This window comes from Schistocerca serialis, chromosome 5, assembly GCF_023864345.2.
Source record: "Schistocerca serialis cubense isolate TAMUIC-IGC-003099 chromosome 5, iqSchSeri2.2, whole genome shotgun sequence".
NCBI lineage: Eukaryota > Metazoa > Arthropoda > Insecta > Orthoptera > Acrididae > Schistocerca > Schistocerca serialis.
In genome coordinates, this window is record NC_064642.1 from 760957254 (window position 1) to 760972686 (window position 15433).

The 15433-nt window shown below is 42.7% G+C and overlaps 1 long non-coding RNA gene and 1 other non-coding gene across 2 annotated transcripts in view; both read right to left on the reverse strand.

Moving 5' to 3' along the window:
- The window catches only part of LOC126480775 (uncharacterized), a 159417-nt gene that overhangs the window by 121462 nt on the left and 22522 nt on the right, over window positions 1-15433 (reverse strand). The gene's annotated exons all lie outside the window — the stretch shown is intronic.
- Window positions 3637-3711, reverse strand: Trnas-cga (transfer RNA serine (anticodon CGA)). The gene has a single exon. It is a non-coding gene; the product is annotated as a tRNA-Ser (tRNA).

Below are 15433 nucleotides of genomic sequence, written 5' to 3' on the forward strand. Positions count from 1 at the left end.
TCCCATAGTGCTCAGAGCCATTTGAACCATTTTTGAGACAAACCAAAACTCTAAAATAAAAATTTCACGCCGAAAGAATCGTATGTAGACGAAGAGTTGTTCCTGGAACTGCCAGTGTGTCTTCAAGTACTTCAAAAATGGCTCTGAGCACTATGGGACTTAACATGTGAGGTCATCAGTCCCCTAGAACTTAGAACTACTTAAACCTAACTAACCTAAGGGCATCACACACATCCCTGCCCGAGGCAGGATTCGAACCTGCGAACGTAGCAGTCGCGCGGTTCCGGACTGAAGGGTCTAGAACCGCTCGGCCACCGCGGCCGGCTCTTCAAGTACTATTTTCTTCTCATTTAATGGCTTTTAAATTGTGCTATACCATCAGTTTATTCGTAAAGATAATGTGCAAATGTTGCAGAGGAACTAAGCAGTTATGGGGATGTTGCCATCCGCTCCTATTCAGTATTGTAACACCCTCAGTATTTTAAGATTTCATGTAGTGCACAAGTGCTAGTTGTTGTGAAAGCTGCCTGTTCATTCGCATTTCCATTTCCTCTCATTATATTTTGCTTTTAGTAGAATTCAACAGTTATCTTTGCAATACTTTATGTACATGTGCTATACTAAGCTTCGATCGATGGATAAATCTCTCTTTGCATGTTCACAGAGGCGATTTCGCATCTTTGTGAGTCGGTTTGTCTTTCAGTCAGTCGGCAGCCTCCGTGGGTTGGAATCTACGAGGTCGTCTTGGTTTGAAATAACACTCGCCATTCTGTTCTGCTATGTTCTGTTCTGTATTCTGATTCGGCGAGTCATGTTCTGTGCTCCGAATTGAGAAGAAGATAGTCTTTGTCTGGTGGTGATCTGTGGTATTGTGCAGGTTCTAGAGTGATTACAGAATCGGGTGAGATCATTTCAATTACTTGCTGTGGTGAAGCTTAGGTAAATTGGGTAGGTTATTTCGGCATTTCTTGCTCACGATTACTTCACTTTTCATTTGTGTGGTAAAATGGAAATTCGTAGGTTGCTCAAACTTGATTAAATGGAAGGTACTTATAATGCCACGTACTATCTTTCCAATTCGTCGTCCTGTAGACTCAAAGTTATCATCCACTCCTAAACTATCACAGATTTATTACTGTGTTTGAAGTTGATGTGCTAGGAACGTAATATTTCGATCACTCATTGTGAAACTGAACTACATATCTGTTGTTTTGAGGACCCTTGTGGGCTTGTAAATCAGTTACTTGCGTTTGCCAACACCATACGTGCTTATTAACCAACTTCTTTCTGCGTTATTTTGCTTTAAACCAAATTATTCTTTGTTACTTAGGCAGTGTCATCTAGCGCGGAAGCCGTCATCTTCTTGTATATCGTGAATTCGCCTTAGAGTACATTACTATTCTGGCCTTTCAGAACCTACACATTGAGCTGCAGTCACAAAACGTTAATAATAAGTAGCTTCTTTTTGCATGTACTAGACTACAGATCCAGACAAGATAGGTCGAACGGGGCTGTTTAAACAATTGCTGTTTGCTAAACATCGTGCAGAGTGATCTCGAGATTACTGTGATGGTAGCTGGAAATGATATTCACAAATTATCTTGATTCTGTTGACATAATTATCCTTCGCATTTAAACTCAATGATTACTCAGGTGAGGAAAATCCCTATTCACAAAGCTGGACACTATGAAGTAGAAACCTAACAATCGTTCAGTTTTGGATCACTACCTTGAGGAATGATTATCTACAGCTTACAATTCAAATGCTGACTATGCTAAGGCCATTTTCAGTTGTGCTGGATTGTGTGTGTGTGAGGTGTGAGTGCGGGTTTGTGTTTCCTTGACACAGAGAAGTTGCTGTCCATGCATCAGGATGGCTTTAGAAAGCATCGCTCCTGTGAAATGCAACTCGCTCTTTTTTCACATGATATCTTGCGAACCATGGATGAAGGGTATCAGACGGATTCCATATTCCTTAACTTCCCGAAAGCGTTTGACTCGGCGCCCCACTGCAGACTCCTAACTAAGGTACGAGCATATGGGATTGGTTCCCAAATATGTGAGTGGCTCAAAGTCTTCTTAAGTAATAGAACCCAATACGTTGTCCTCGATGGTGAGTGTTTATCGGAGGTGAGGGTATCATCTGGAGTGCCCCAGGGAAGTGTGCTAGGTCCGCTGTTCTTTTCTATCTACATAAATGATCTTTTGGATAGGGTGGATAGCAATGTGCAGCTATTTGCTGATGATGCTGTGGTGTACGGGAAGGTGTCGTCATTGAGTGACTGTAGGAGGATACAAGATGACTTGGACGGGATTTATGCTTGGTGTAAAGAATGGCAGCTAACTTTAAATATAGATAAATGTGAATTAATGCAGATGAATAGCAAAAAGAATCCTGTAACATTTGAATACTCCATTAGTAGTGGAGCGCTTGACACAGTCACGTCTATTAAATATTTTGGGCATTACATTGCAGAGCGATATGAAGCGGGACAAGCATGTAATGGCAGTTGTGGGGAAGGCGGTTAGTCGTCTTCGGTTCATTGGTAGAATTTTGGAAAGATGTGGTTCATCTGTAAAGGAGACCGCTTATAAAACACTAATACGACCTATTCTTGAGTACTGCTCGAGCGTTTGGGATCCCTATCAGGTCGGATTGAGGGAGGACATAGAAGCAATTCAGAGGCGGGCTGCTAGATTTGTTACTGGTAGGTTTGATCATCACGCGAGTGTTACGGAAATGCTTCAGAAACTCGTGTGAGTCTCTGGAGGAAAGGAGGCGTTCTTTTCGTGAATCGCTACTGAGCGAATTTAGAGAACCAGCATTTGAGACTGACTGCAGTACAATTTTACTGCCGCCAACTTATATTTCACGGAAAGACCACAAATATAAGATAAGAGAGATTGGGGCTCGTACAGAGGCATATAGGCAGTCATTTTTCCCTCGTTCTGTTTTGGAGTGGAACAGGGAGAGAAGATGCTAGTTGTGGTACGAGGTACCCTCCGCCACGCACCGTATGGTGGATTGCGGAGTATGTATGTAGATGTAGATGAACCAGTTCTATTATACAGACGGGTCAAGCAGTGTTCACAAATTATTTTCTACGTCGTAAGAGTATTCCTTACCGCATAGCTTTAAGGTTCAGGACTTTACAATCACTGATTACAGGACTAGACCACTTTTTTTTTTTTTTTTTTTAAATCCGTACACACCCTACAACTGGCACTGAGGTACAGTCACTGGGGCTGGTCTTTGTTTTCAATACGAATGGACGTCCGTCAGTCCGTCACGGTTTTGGGACTGTAGCGAGACAGAAACGTGGTGCACGGAATTTGATACGTCGCAACGCTACCACAAGCATGTGCCTAAACATACGTGTGCGGCTCTGCTGGGTGACGCAAAGAAACGTCAACATAATACTCTGGTTGGCTTTACTTCCGATTTCAACGTTTTGCAACAAAAATGATTTGAAGTTACCACCATTTACACAGTTACAACAATAATATATTTCTTGTTTGCTGAAAGTGACGCGATTTTAGAAAGTATTTCTGAGCAAATTGTAAAATGCAGAATGAGATTTTCACCCTGCAGCGGAGTGTGCGCTGATATGAAACTTCCTGGAAGATTAAAACTGTGTGCCGGACCGAGACTCGAACTCGGGACCTTTGCCTTTCGCGGGCAAATGCTCTACCAACTGAGCTACCCAAGCACGACTCACGCCGCTCCCTCACAGCTTTACTTCTGCCAGTACCTCGTCTCCTACCTTCCAAACGTTACAGATGCTCTCCTGCGAACCTTGCAGAACTAGCACTCCTGAAAGAAAGGATATTGCGGAGACATGGGTTAGCCACAGACTGGGGGATGTTTCTAGAATGAAATTTTCACTCTACAGCGGAGTGTGCGCTGATATGAAACTTACTGGCAGATTAAAACTGTGTGTCGAACCGAGACTCGAACTCGGGACCCTTGCTGTGAGGACGGGGCATGAGTCGTGCTTGGGTAGCTCAGTTGGTAGAGCACTTGCCCGCGAAAGGCAAAGTTCCCGAGTTGGAGTCTCGGTCCGGTACACAGTTTTAATCTGCCAGGAAGTTTCAAATTGTAAAATGGTTTGTTCACCTAGTATATACTACAGTTAAGCACTGTTAAGTCACTGTATGCGAAGTGAAGAACATTGAATTTCATTGATAGTGTTGCCTGTAATGTACACGTAGCTTGGCTTATTGTAAATACTGTTCAAGGGATTTTTAGCAGTAATGGTTGACTTCAACAAATACCACTTTAGAGTAGAAGATGATAACTCACAATGTTCTACACTAAAAAAATATAGCTGACATCTTGACTGGCTAAAAAGCTCTTTCTTACTTTTGATTTTAGGCCTAATTGAGGTTAGTTTCAGGTAAGGCAGGTAGTATTTGTTCTTGTTTACATTAGACAGAGCATTGATGTTGCAATAGATGAAGGATGGCCCCAAGTATTGACAATATTATCTCTACCTGTGGAGCATTTCCATTCTAGACCTACAATATATATAAGAAGACCCACATCCTATTCCACAGGGCAAAAGCAATTTGAAATTCAACAAAAAGTGTTACTATTGTTTGATGCCAAATTAGGCCTACATTTATGTAAAGTTAAACAATGATTTTTTTAAGTAGCACACAAAAGTAAGTTCGAAGCACAGAGATATTGGATAAATAATGAAATTAGGTAAGAATGTGCAAAAACCTTGACCAAAAACTATACAATTTGCACTCACAGACAGCAACTTTCCTGCACAATCTTACAGCCGTATGACATATATGAGAAAGCAGAACAAATAGATGAAGAAAAAGTAAACAAAATAGCAAGAAACACAAAAAAGCAAGTTAAATGTGTTAATGAGAAAACAACTGGAAGAGAACTCTCTTTCTCTCTCTCTCTCTCTCTCTCTCTCTCTCACACACACACACACACACACACACACACAAGCGCGCGCACCCACACAAGTACATACATACGTATATACATAGTCAAGATTTCTAACACACTTGTTACCCAAGGATAATATACCTTACTGATATAGAACTGAGTAAAGCTGTAACATAATTGTTAGGGAAAGATCTTAAATATAGCATTAACAGCAGCAAGACAACACATGATGCATTAGGAACATCGTAATAGAAAAAGAACGTTTTTTAGCAGAATGAGGAGAAAAATGGCTTAATCAAACTATAGAAACAAACATGAAGGTAACAAAGACGGAGTGGCAATTAAGTGAACAAAGAAAATTACAGGAAAGGAGGCAATAACTGTGAAAGCAGACAAAGGTAACACTGTAGAGATCGTGGATGTACAGAAATATATGAATATAACGAAGAGCTATCATAATAAAAAGTGTTGAAGGACTTTAGTTGCTCCAACTCATAGAATACAAAGGAAACTTCTGTGTGGCGAACATCGAGTGCTCCCACTCTTTAAGTTCTACCATGAGCGACAGAGAATCTCATATGAATAACTTAATAACACATATGTAATGTGATAATTATTGTTAGTTCGACATTCTAGTAGAAGCCTGATAATTATCAAATGCTACTTGTCTATTCTAGGACAAATGTATGTCAAACTCTGAGTCACTTTGAAGATTTTGTTACTGAATTTCGTTGTGGTAGTTCGTTCACAGTTGTTGCATTATCGACGAAAAAAGCTGACATGCCATCTCTTCAGCAAGTGTAGAACCTATGATTATAGCTGAATTAACTTCAGGAAACGAGCACGGCGGTACACTAACAGCGACATAAGGCTGAGGTGACCAGCAGTGGCCCAGTCAGAGAGGGAAGTTGTTCGTACAGTGAGATATGAAAGCAGTTGTAATTTACGCCTAAAATTACCTTATCACACTCAAAACACAAAAACAAAAAAATGCTCCATGCCACATCGTGTATAACAACTGTTCCGGATATTTCATCGAAATGAAAGGAAATATCTATAAAATTTTGTGCCTCTCCCGGAAAAAAAGTCGATAATTACAGGCTTGGCAAACATATTCTGCAATGTTGTCACATTACAGCCCTGCCGGACATATTCTGCGGTGTTGGCAGTTTCAGCTACTCGAGCGAAAGGAAATTTCTGGGACACCTATGCTACTATGTGAAGCCTGCACCAGCTGGCCATCGGTCTTGCTATAACTGTTTCTAGACTTTACTGTCACTTCATACCGCTTCGCTACGCATTTCTTCCCCTGGTCGTAATGCTGTATTCTAAAGCTACCCAAATTTTCCTCCTACTCACATGCATTATCTCTTACTTATTCTCATTAGCTACAAGCCGCCATTTATTACAACAGGTGGATATTCTGTATAAATCATTCAAATTTTTCGACAATTAGGGAACAGCGATATGTTTTCATGTTATCTGACAAGACTATTGCGTAATGTCACCTAGACGAGACTGTTCGTCTGTTATAGTACCCCGTAAAAAGGACCCCCATTGGAAAACTAAACTTGATCCTTATTGCACTGTTTTCCTTAAACGCAACAAAACTGCAAAATGTATTCGGATATGGTTTTTTTATGACTCTTTCCACTGCCTGTAAAGATAGTCACATCACAGAATATTCTTATACGTCGGCAATAGGACAGTTACATTAAGCATTTTTCTGTGAAATGCTTGCCAGATGTCTTTCATCACAAACAAAAATACAAAGCTGGATCATTGTGATCACTATCGCAGTACACGCGGACATCGCAATAATACATCTTGGTACCTGGTAGCAAGTTCTGTTTGAATAGGCTACTGAAATACACCTATTTGATCTAAAGTAATATTGTGAGAAATTCTGGTGGCTGTAGGATGGCTTCCATAAAGAAGCAGTTAAGCTGTACACTGGTTATTCAAATCTTAATTTTACTAAAGAATATTCTAGGATGTGAAAATTCTAACAGCAATAACTTCTTCAAACAAATTGTTTTTGACAAAAGAAAATCGTTCTTTCAAAACTAGAGGAGAGGAGGTTTCAATTGAGCTACGTCATGGTTAATACAAATAATTTTGACCTGCCTAGAAATCGCAGGGAATTCATGCTACGTATATATCATATTTTTGTCATATTTATTTAAATAAAATGTTTATAATACAAGTAACTATGTTATTACAATCAGGAGATCGATAACTGAATTTTGAATAAGAAAGTTTAATGTAAAAGTAAAGTCGCACGGCACAATTGAATGGGAGACACCAAAGGGTGGGTTCAGCTACTTGTTCCCAAGTGCTTTCTTTTGCACACAGTGGTCCCTTCCCTTGGTTATAATTGAGAGCTGTGTCGCAAGTGTATTTGTGGAGTGTAATGGATGTGGGTATAATGAGGTGTTGCGTTTGCATTGTATGATGACAATGATGATGAGAGAGAATGGGGAGAGTGAAATCCAGTGTCGACACACAGTCCACTTCCCTCCAACAGCACCAATGAGACCACCGAGGTCAACATCCCCATCCGACAGACGGATCATCATTAAAAGTACCAAATGCCTCCATAGCCCAGTCACCGAAGACCAAAAAAAGAACAAATAAGGGAAAAATTCGTGTAGTCGCAAACTGTTGTATAGTAGGAGAGGAAAGTGTCATGAACGACATACTAAAAATCTCCACTTGTGTCGTCTAACCGTCTGACTTTTTCTTGAATAATTGGGAAACTGGCAGTTCTAGCGAAATCGTTTACCAGTACGAAATGAAAGTACATATCCTACAACAAAAGGTCCTACTTTTTTTTTCTCTCTGGGACTACTAGTTTCTCCGTTGCGGAGGATTTTAAAATAGCAAATTATTAAAAATAGCGTTTTAATGGTATAAAATGATCGGCAGGAGAGTTTCCATTGTCTCTACGCGACTACGTTGCCGGAAAAAACTACACGTTGTTTCACAGCACGCCTCGTAAATCACTTGTGACGCAGCGCGCAAACACACATGGAGCGTGTTTATTTTCCGCAAAATGCTTTGTGCGCAGACACGTATGGGAAGGATTTCTATTCCACAAAATGGAATACAGACATTAGCTACTAATAAAACTACACATACGAAGAAAAATCTACAGAAACCACGCAGTCCAGGACATTTGCATAAAACATCTTCAATAAAATTTCGATAATTTCCCAAACACACCGATTATTGCTTATGCTTTTGACAGACAGTATAAAATAAATATTAGGTATTATTTGGACTATTTGCTCTTCTTTTTGTTTCCAACTACTTCCTTTACTTCAAAATACACTACAGACTATTAAAATCGCTACACCAAGAAGAAATGCAGATGATAAACTGGTATTCATTGGACAAATATATTATACTAGAACTGACATGTGATTACATTTTCACGCAATTTTGGTGCATAAATCATGATAAATCAGTACCCAGAACAACCACCTCTGGCCGTAATAACGGCCTTGATACGCCTGGGCATTGAGTCAAACAGAGCATGGATGGCGTGTACAGGTACAGCTGCCCATGCAGCTTCAACACGATACCACAGTTCATCACGAGTAGTGACTGGCGTATTGTGACGAGCCAGTTGCTCGCCCACCATTGACCAGACGTTTTCAATTAGTAAGAGATCTGGAGAATGTGCTGGCCAGGGCAGCAGCCGAACATTTTCTGTATCCAGAAAGGCCCGTACAGGACCTGCAACATGCGGTCGTGCATTATCCTGCTGAAACGTAGGGTTTCGCAGGGATCGCATAAAGGGTAGAGCCACGGGTCGTAACACATCTGAAATGTAACGTCCACTGTTCAGAGTGCCGTCAATGCGAACAAGAGGTGACCGAGACGTGTAATCAATGCCACTACATGCCATCATGCCGGGTGATACGCCAGTATGACGATGACGAATACACGCGTCGAATGTGCGTTCACCGCGATGACGCCAAACACGGATGCGACCATCATGATGCTGTAAACAGAACCTGGATTCATCCGAAAAAACGACGTTTTACCATTCGTGCTTCCAGGTTCGTCGTTGAGTGCACCATCGCTGGCGCTCCTGTCTGTGATGCAGCGTCAAGGGTAACCGCAGCCATGGCCTCCGAGCTGATAGTCCATGCTGCTGCGAACGTCGTCGAACTGTTCGTGCAGGTGGTTGTTGTCTTGCAAACGTCCCCATCTGTTGACTCAGGGATCGAGACGTGGCTGCACGATCTGTTACAGCCATGCGGATAAGATGCCTGTCATCTCGACTGCTAGTGATACGAGACCGTAGGGATCCAGCACGGCGTTCCGTATTACCCTCCTGAACCCACCGATTCCATATTCTGCTAACAGTCATTGGATCACGACCAACGCGAACAGCAATGTCGCGATACGATAAACCGCAATCGCGATAGACTACAATCCGACCTTTATCAAAGTTGGAAACGTGATGATACGCATTTCTCCTCCTTACACGAGGCATCACAACAACGTTTCACCAGGCAACGCCGGTCAACTGCTGTTTGTGTACGAGAAATCGGTTGGAAGCTTTACTCATGTCAGCACGTTGTAGGTGTCACCCCCGGCTCCAACCTTGTGTGAATGCTCTGAAAAGCTAATCATTTGCATATCACAGCATCTTCTTCCTGTCGGTTAAATTAATATATATATATATATATATATATATATATATATATATATATATATATATATATATATGTTTTACTTGACAATAACTCGTAACAAAAGTTTTTATTAGTTACAATATGTGCGGAATCAAATAATAATTTCTACGTGATCACACGTAACGCATAATTCACATATACAACCATGTTCAGAAAAAAACGGAACACCTTGAACGGCTAGAGATAGGACGTTCATATTCACAGGACATGTACATTAGAATGTTCTGCAGAAATGATTAGCATTGGACCAGTTCGGCGCGCTAGTTCAAGGTCAACATCGACATTCGGCTCTCGTTGTCACTATAAACCAAAGGTAGTGGATCAGCGTAGCTTGAGCAGACGTGCAGTATGCCCCAGCAGACGTATGTGCGAACCGTACCGTCAAATCAATGAGTCTGAAAGAGGGCGCATTATTGGAATGACAGAATGTGATGCACGTAGAATCAGTACTTTCGGGAGTGCAACGGGTGTGAGCACGAGAAGCTGTAGAACACGACCAGATGGGTCAGGTCACACCCAGCAGACCACTTCCCGAGAAGATCGACACCTCTGCCCAGTGACATTGCAGGACAGATCTGCGTCCTCCTCGGCTATGGCGCAACACTGGAACATCGTGCACTGTCAGGGGTGACAAGACGTCGTCGTTTATTAAGGCATGGGTTACGATCGCGTCGTCCACCTCCGCCTACCTTTGACGAATGAGCACAGACATGCTAGACGGCAATTGTGCATGGAACGAACTCACTGTGGACAGGAAATAGCCTCAGACAGCGTTTTCGGACAAATCCAGGTCCTGTTTGCTTGAAACTGGTGACCGCATTTTGGTTCGTCGCAGACAGGGGGAGCGGCATCACAGTGACTGATTCACACAAGACATACAGCGCCATCTCGAGGCCTTATAATGTGGGATGCTAAAGGGTTCAGATGGCTCTGAGCACTATGGGACTCAGCATCTTAGGTCATCAGTCCCTTAGAACTTAGAACTACTTAAACCTAACTAACCGGAGGACATCTCACACATCCATGCCCGAGGCAGGATTCGAAGCTGCAACCATAGCAGTCGCGCGGTTCCTGACTGAGCGCCTAGAACCTCGCTAGAGGGTACAACCACAAATCAGAGTTGGTGCGTGTCGAGAGTACTTTGACCAGCTTGACCTACGTGAATGACATCTTGCGACCTGTAGCCATTCCTTTTCTGCACAACACTCCAGAAGCCATTTTTCAGCAAGACCATGCACGACCACATATCGCTGCAGGCACACGTGTCTTCTTGGTGTCACGGAATGTCAGCATTTTGCCCTGGCCCTCCGGACCACCAGACTTGTCACAAATCGAAAATGTGTGGGATATGGTGAAACAAAGGGTGCAGCGCTGTGACCCAGTGCCAACCACCACAGATGAACTTTGGAACTGGGTGAATGCAGCATGGGTGGCTATACCACAGGGCGCCATTCGCGCCCTATAAGCGCCGATGCCATCACGCAAGGAAAAAGTTATCAGGGCCCATGGCGGGCCCTTTGCCTACTAGTCAACAGGACACATGCTGAACCGAGGTGACTGGAATGGTAATCATTTCTGCAGAACATACTAACGTATACGCCCCCTGAATATGAATGTCGTTTAAGGTGTTCTGTTTTTTTTTTTTTTTTTTTTTTTTTTTTTTTTACATGGGTGTACGTTAGTATCGACGGGGTTTACAAATATGGTATCAACTATTAGAGTAATGGAAATTTACCTACCCACAGATGCATTTCACCAAGCAATGCCCTAAAAGTCTTCCACTGAGAAACAGAACATCTTTTACCACCGTCACCCAATGGTGAAGCGAACAGTAAGTGCGAATGTATGTTAGCAAGATCTTGAAATCTGAATCAGCTCCCGTGTCTTGTGCAATCTTCCTACAGTTCAGTGGAAATCATTGAAGCAATTCAGAATCCTGAGGATAGATGTAACAACAAGATACACCAGAAGCGTCAAAGTCTGTGTCAGGGTCAATCGGAAGACTTGGGAGCGTGTCCGGATTACCGTGCTGAGCCGTCCGACTTTACACAATCTCGTACTGGTATTGAGACAACAACAAAGCCCATCTCAGCAATTTTTGGGCACTCCGTGCATGAATCGGTTTTGTCAAATGAAGCAAGGACTGCAAAGGCTTGTGATCCCTTACTAAGTAGAACTTTCTCCCTTACCAATAGTGGTGAAATTTGGTGATACCATACACAACAGCGAATGCCTCTTTCTCAGTTTGTGAGCCGGCCGCTGTGACCGAGCGGTTCTAGGCGCTTCAGTACGGAACCGCGCTGCTGCTACGGTCGCAGGTTCGAAGCCTACCTCGGGCATGGATGTGTGTGATGTCCTTAGGTTAGTTAGGTTTAAGTAGTTCCCATAGTGCTTAGAGCCATCAACTTGTGAATAGTTACATTGAGCTTTGAACAACACTTTTGATGCGAAAGCAATAGGCCTGTCTTTCTCACCAATACTGTGCGAAAGCACTGCAGCGACTCCGTAAGAGGAAGCGTCAAGTTGCAATACAACTGGTTTGTCAGGATCAAAGTGAACTAAGCATCGATCACTGAGCAATGCATCCTTAAATTTTTTAAAAGCTACTCGGCACTCATTTGTCCCAAAAAAGGGGACACACTTGCGACGCAAGCGATGCAATGGAGCCACTATTTGCACAGCATTCAGTATGAACCGAATATAATAGTTTATCTCTCCTAAGACAGACTGCAATTCTGTGACATTGCGAGGAAGTGGCAACTCGTGTATGGCTAACAAATGCGACAGAAGAGGATGTACACCTGGACTGTTTATGATATGACCAAGATACTGCAACTCAGGTTTTAAAAAATCGCACTTGTCCAGTGTACACTTTAGTCCTGCATCAGATAACACACGAGACAAAGCACATAAATTTGCAATATGTTCTTCCGGTGTACGACCTGCTACGACAATATCGTTAAAATAGTTTGAACAGTTTGGCACTTGCGCAGTCAGCTGTTCCTAATATCGTTGAAAAATGGAGGGTGCGGAAGCACTGCCAAAAGGCAAACGCCGATATTTAAACAATCCCAAGTGATTATCAATTACAGGCACTTTTTGAGATTCATAGAACGGTATTTGAAGATACGCGTCCAGTTTTTGAAAAGTAGCGTCCAGCGCCTAATTTGTCCATGAGATCCTCTGGGCATGGCAATGGATAATTATCAGTCACAGTTAGTGAGTTGACTGTAGACTAGGTCAACACAGAGGTGAATGCGGCCTGAACGTTTGGGGAGCAAAACCACTGGACATGTCCATTGACTAGCTAGTACGGGTGCAATAACTCCAGTATCTTGCTGTTCTTGAGGTTCGGTAGCCACTTTGTCCCTTAATGCAATGGGAACAGTTCTGGCCCAGTAATATTTCGGCTCAGCATTGTCTTTCATAGTAATATGGGAAGCAAAATTGTTAGACTTGCCTAAACCTTCAGAAAGGTTTTCAACAAGCTTGCTACACTGTCTTTTGCATCGAATGCAGACACTGACAACACATCGTCCTGGATGTTTGAGTCAAACAGATCAAAAGAGTTAAGTCCAAATATGTTCTCACAGTCGAGTGATTGCAACGCAGTAAAAGTCACTGTTCGTGTGTGCGAGCGATACATGGCAGGCGAAGTACATGTTCTGAGAATGAGAATGTCTTGTCCATTATAAGCCGTCAGTTGCGTGCAAGTTTTTGACAGGCATGGGAGCCTAACATTTCATTTGTCTGACGATTTAGGAGTGTGACAGAGGCACCCATGTCCAATTGAAATTTCACATGTTTCCCACAAATAAGTAAATGAGCAAAAAGTTTGTATCACTGAAGAATCAGCATGCTTGCTAGGTTTGCTAACGCCTGTTGCACACTTTGAATATACTGCATTAATGACATGGGCCTTGTGACCAGATTTCTTGTGAGTGGGCCGAATTCTATGTTTATTCCGTTGCAAACATACGGATTGCACATGTCCGTTCCTACCACAAACGTAGCACTGAGCTTTTTGGGAGGGGCAGTCTTGGCGTTTGTGCCATGAATAACACCGAGGGCAAGACTTAATTCTGTTCGCCTGTGTAGCCGCTTGTTTAGCGAACTCCTTATTCGGCGTGGAACTTTGTTTACACGGCGTGGTTAGCGCATGCCGCCGGTTCAGAATGGGGCGATCGCAAGCAAGGATCTCAACCCGGCAAATAGCTGGCTGCTCAAATGTACGAGGGTAATCCCAAAAGTAAGGTCTTCTATTTTTTTATAAGTACATAGACCTGTTTATTTCTACAAAGGCTTACATCAGTTTACAGCTGGAAAATTTAGCTATTTTTGGACATAATCACCATTTATGTCGATGCATTTTTGTAGACGCTGGGGCAGTTTTTGTATGCCCAGCTCGCCGCCATGCTGTTCAGAAAGTTATGAACCTCTTCTTTCACCTCGTCATCGGAGCTGAATCGCTTTCCGGCCAAATGTTCTTTTAACCTGTGGAACAGGTGATAGTCACTGGGCGCCAACGCAGGACTATAGGGTGGGTGGGTGATTATGTTCCACTGAAACTGTTGCAGGAGAGCAACGGTTTGCCGAGCGATGTGTGGGCGAGCGTTGTCATGGAGAATGTGTACGCCCTTGCTCAACATTCCTCTTCTCCGGTTCTGAATTGCCCGTCTGAGTTTTTTCAGATTCTCGCAGTACCTTTCAGCGTTAATTGTGGTCCGACAACGAGGTGAAACAAGAGGTTCATAACTTTCTAAGCAGCGTGGCGGCGAGCTGGTATGACATGGGCATACAAAAACTGCCACAGCGTCTACAAAAATGCATCGACAGAAGTGGTGATTATGTCGTAAAATTGCTAAATGTTCAAGCTGTAAACTGATGTAAACCATTGTAGAAATAAACAGGTCTATGTACTTATAAAGAAAGAGGAGACCTTACTTTTGGGATCACCATCGTATTAACCGACAAGGCACTGGAATCGTACTGATCGAGGATTTGTAGTACCTGGTGAAATGATGGATCGGACTGTTACAAAATTTGTTCTGAGTTTGACATCAGCTACATTGTACACGATCGCATCACACAACATCTGAATATAAAGGGCCACAAGATCATTTGATTTTGTATTTCCTTGTCATACCTTGCAAATCAGTTACCCACTCGTGGTAAGTCTGTTCTGATCGTTTTTTGCAATTAAAGAATTGATACCTAGCAGCTACCACATTCACTTGTTGGTCATAATAGTTAACGATTGTTCATACCTAAGTTGACCCGGAGTGGCGTTAGGAAATAACTTCTGGATAAGTCTGAAAACTGCAATTCCTACTGTTGATAATACATATGGAAGTTTCACAGAATCCGGTACGTTGTGGGTGCGCTTCGAACTGGGACAACCACTCCAGCAGTTCCTCTTCTTGTTCACAAAACTGTCGAGAAGGTGGTGTAGCAGCTGTAGTAGGCGGTGCTTGTTTTGTCAGGCGCACAGCATTGGCCAGAAGCTGCTGCACTGTGTTGAGTAACATGGAGATCCGTTGCGTCTGGAACATACGCATTACCTGTGTTGCATCGAACATTTGCGGTTGTGGCACCCGAGCAGGGTCGGGACAGGTAGGGTGGGCATGTTGGAAGACACCAACGCTACAAATAGACAAGGCAAGCAAGCTAAATAACGACAAAATCAAAGAAATTTGATGCAACGCCCACCTGAAAACATTGTTTAGCAAAAACTACAAGAAACTGTTAAACCAATGAAACGCCTGTGCAAAGTAAAGACAAAAGAGCAATAAAACAAAATTCCGTGGCCGTCTGG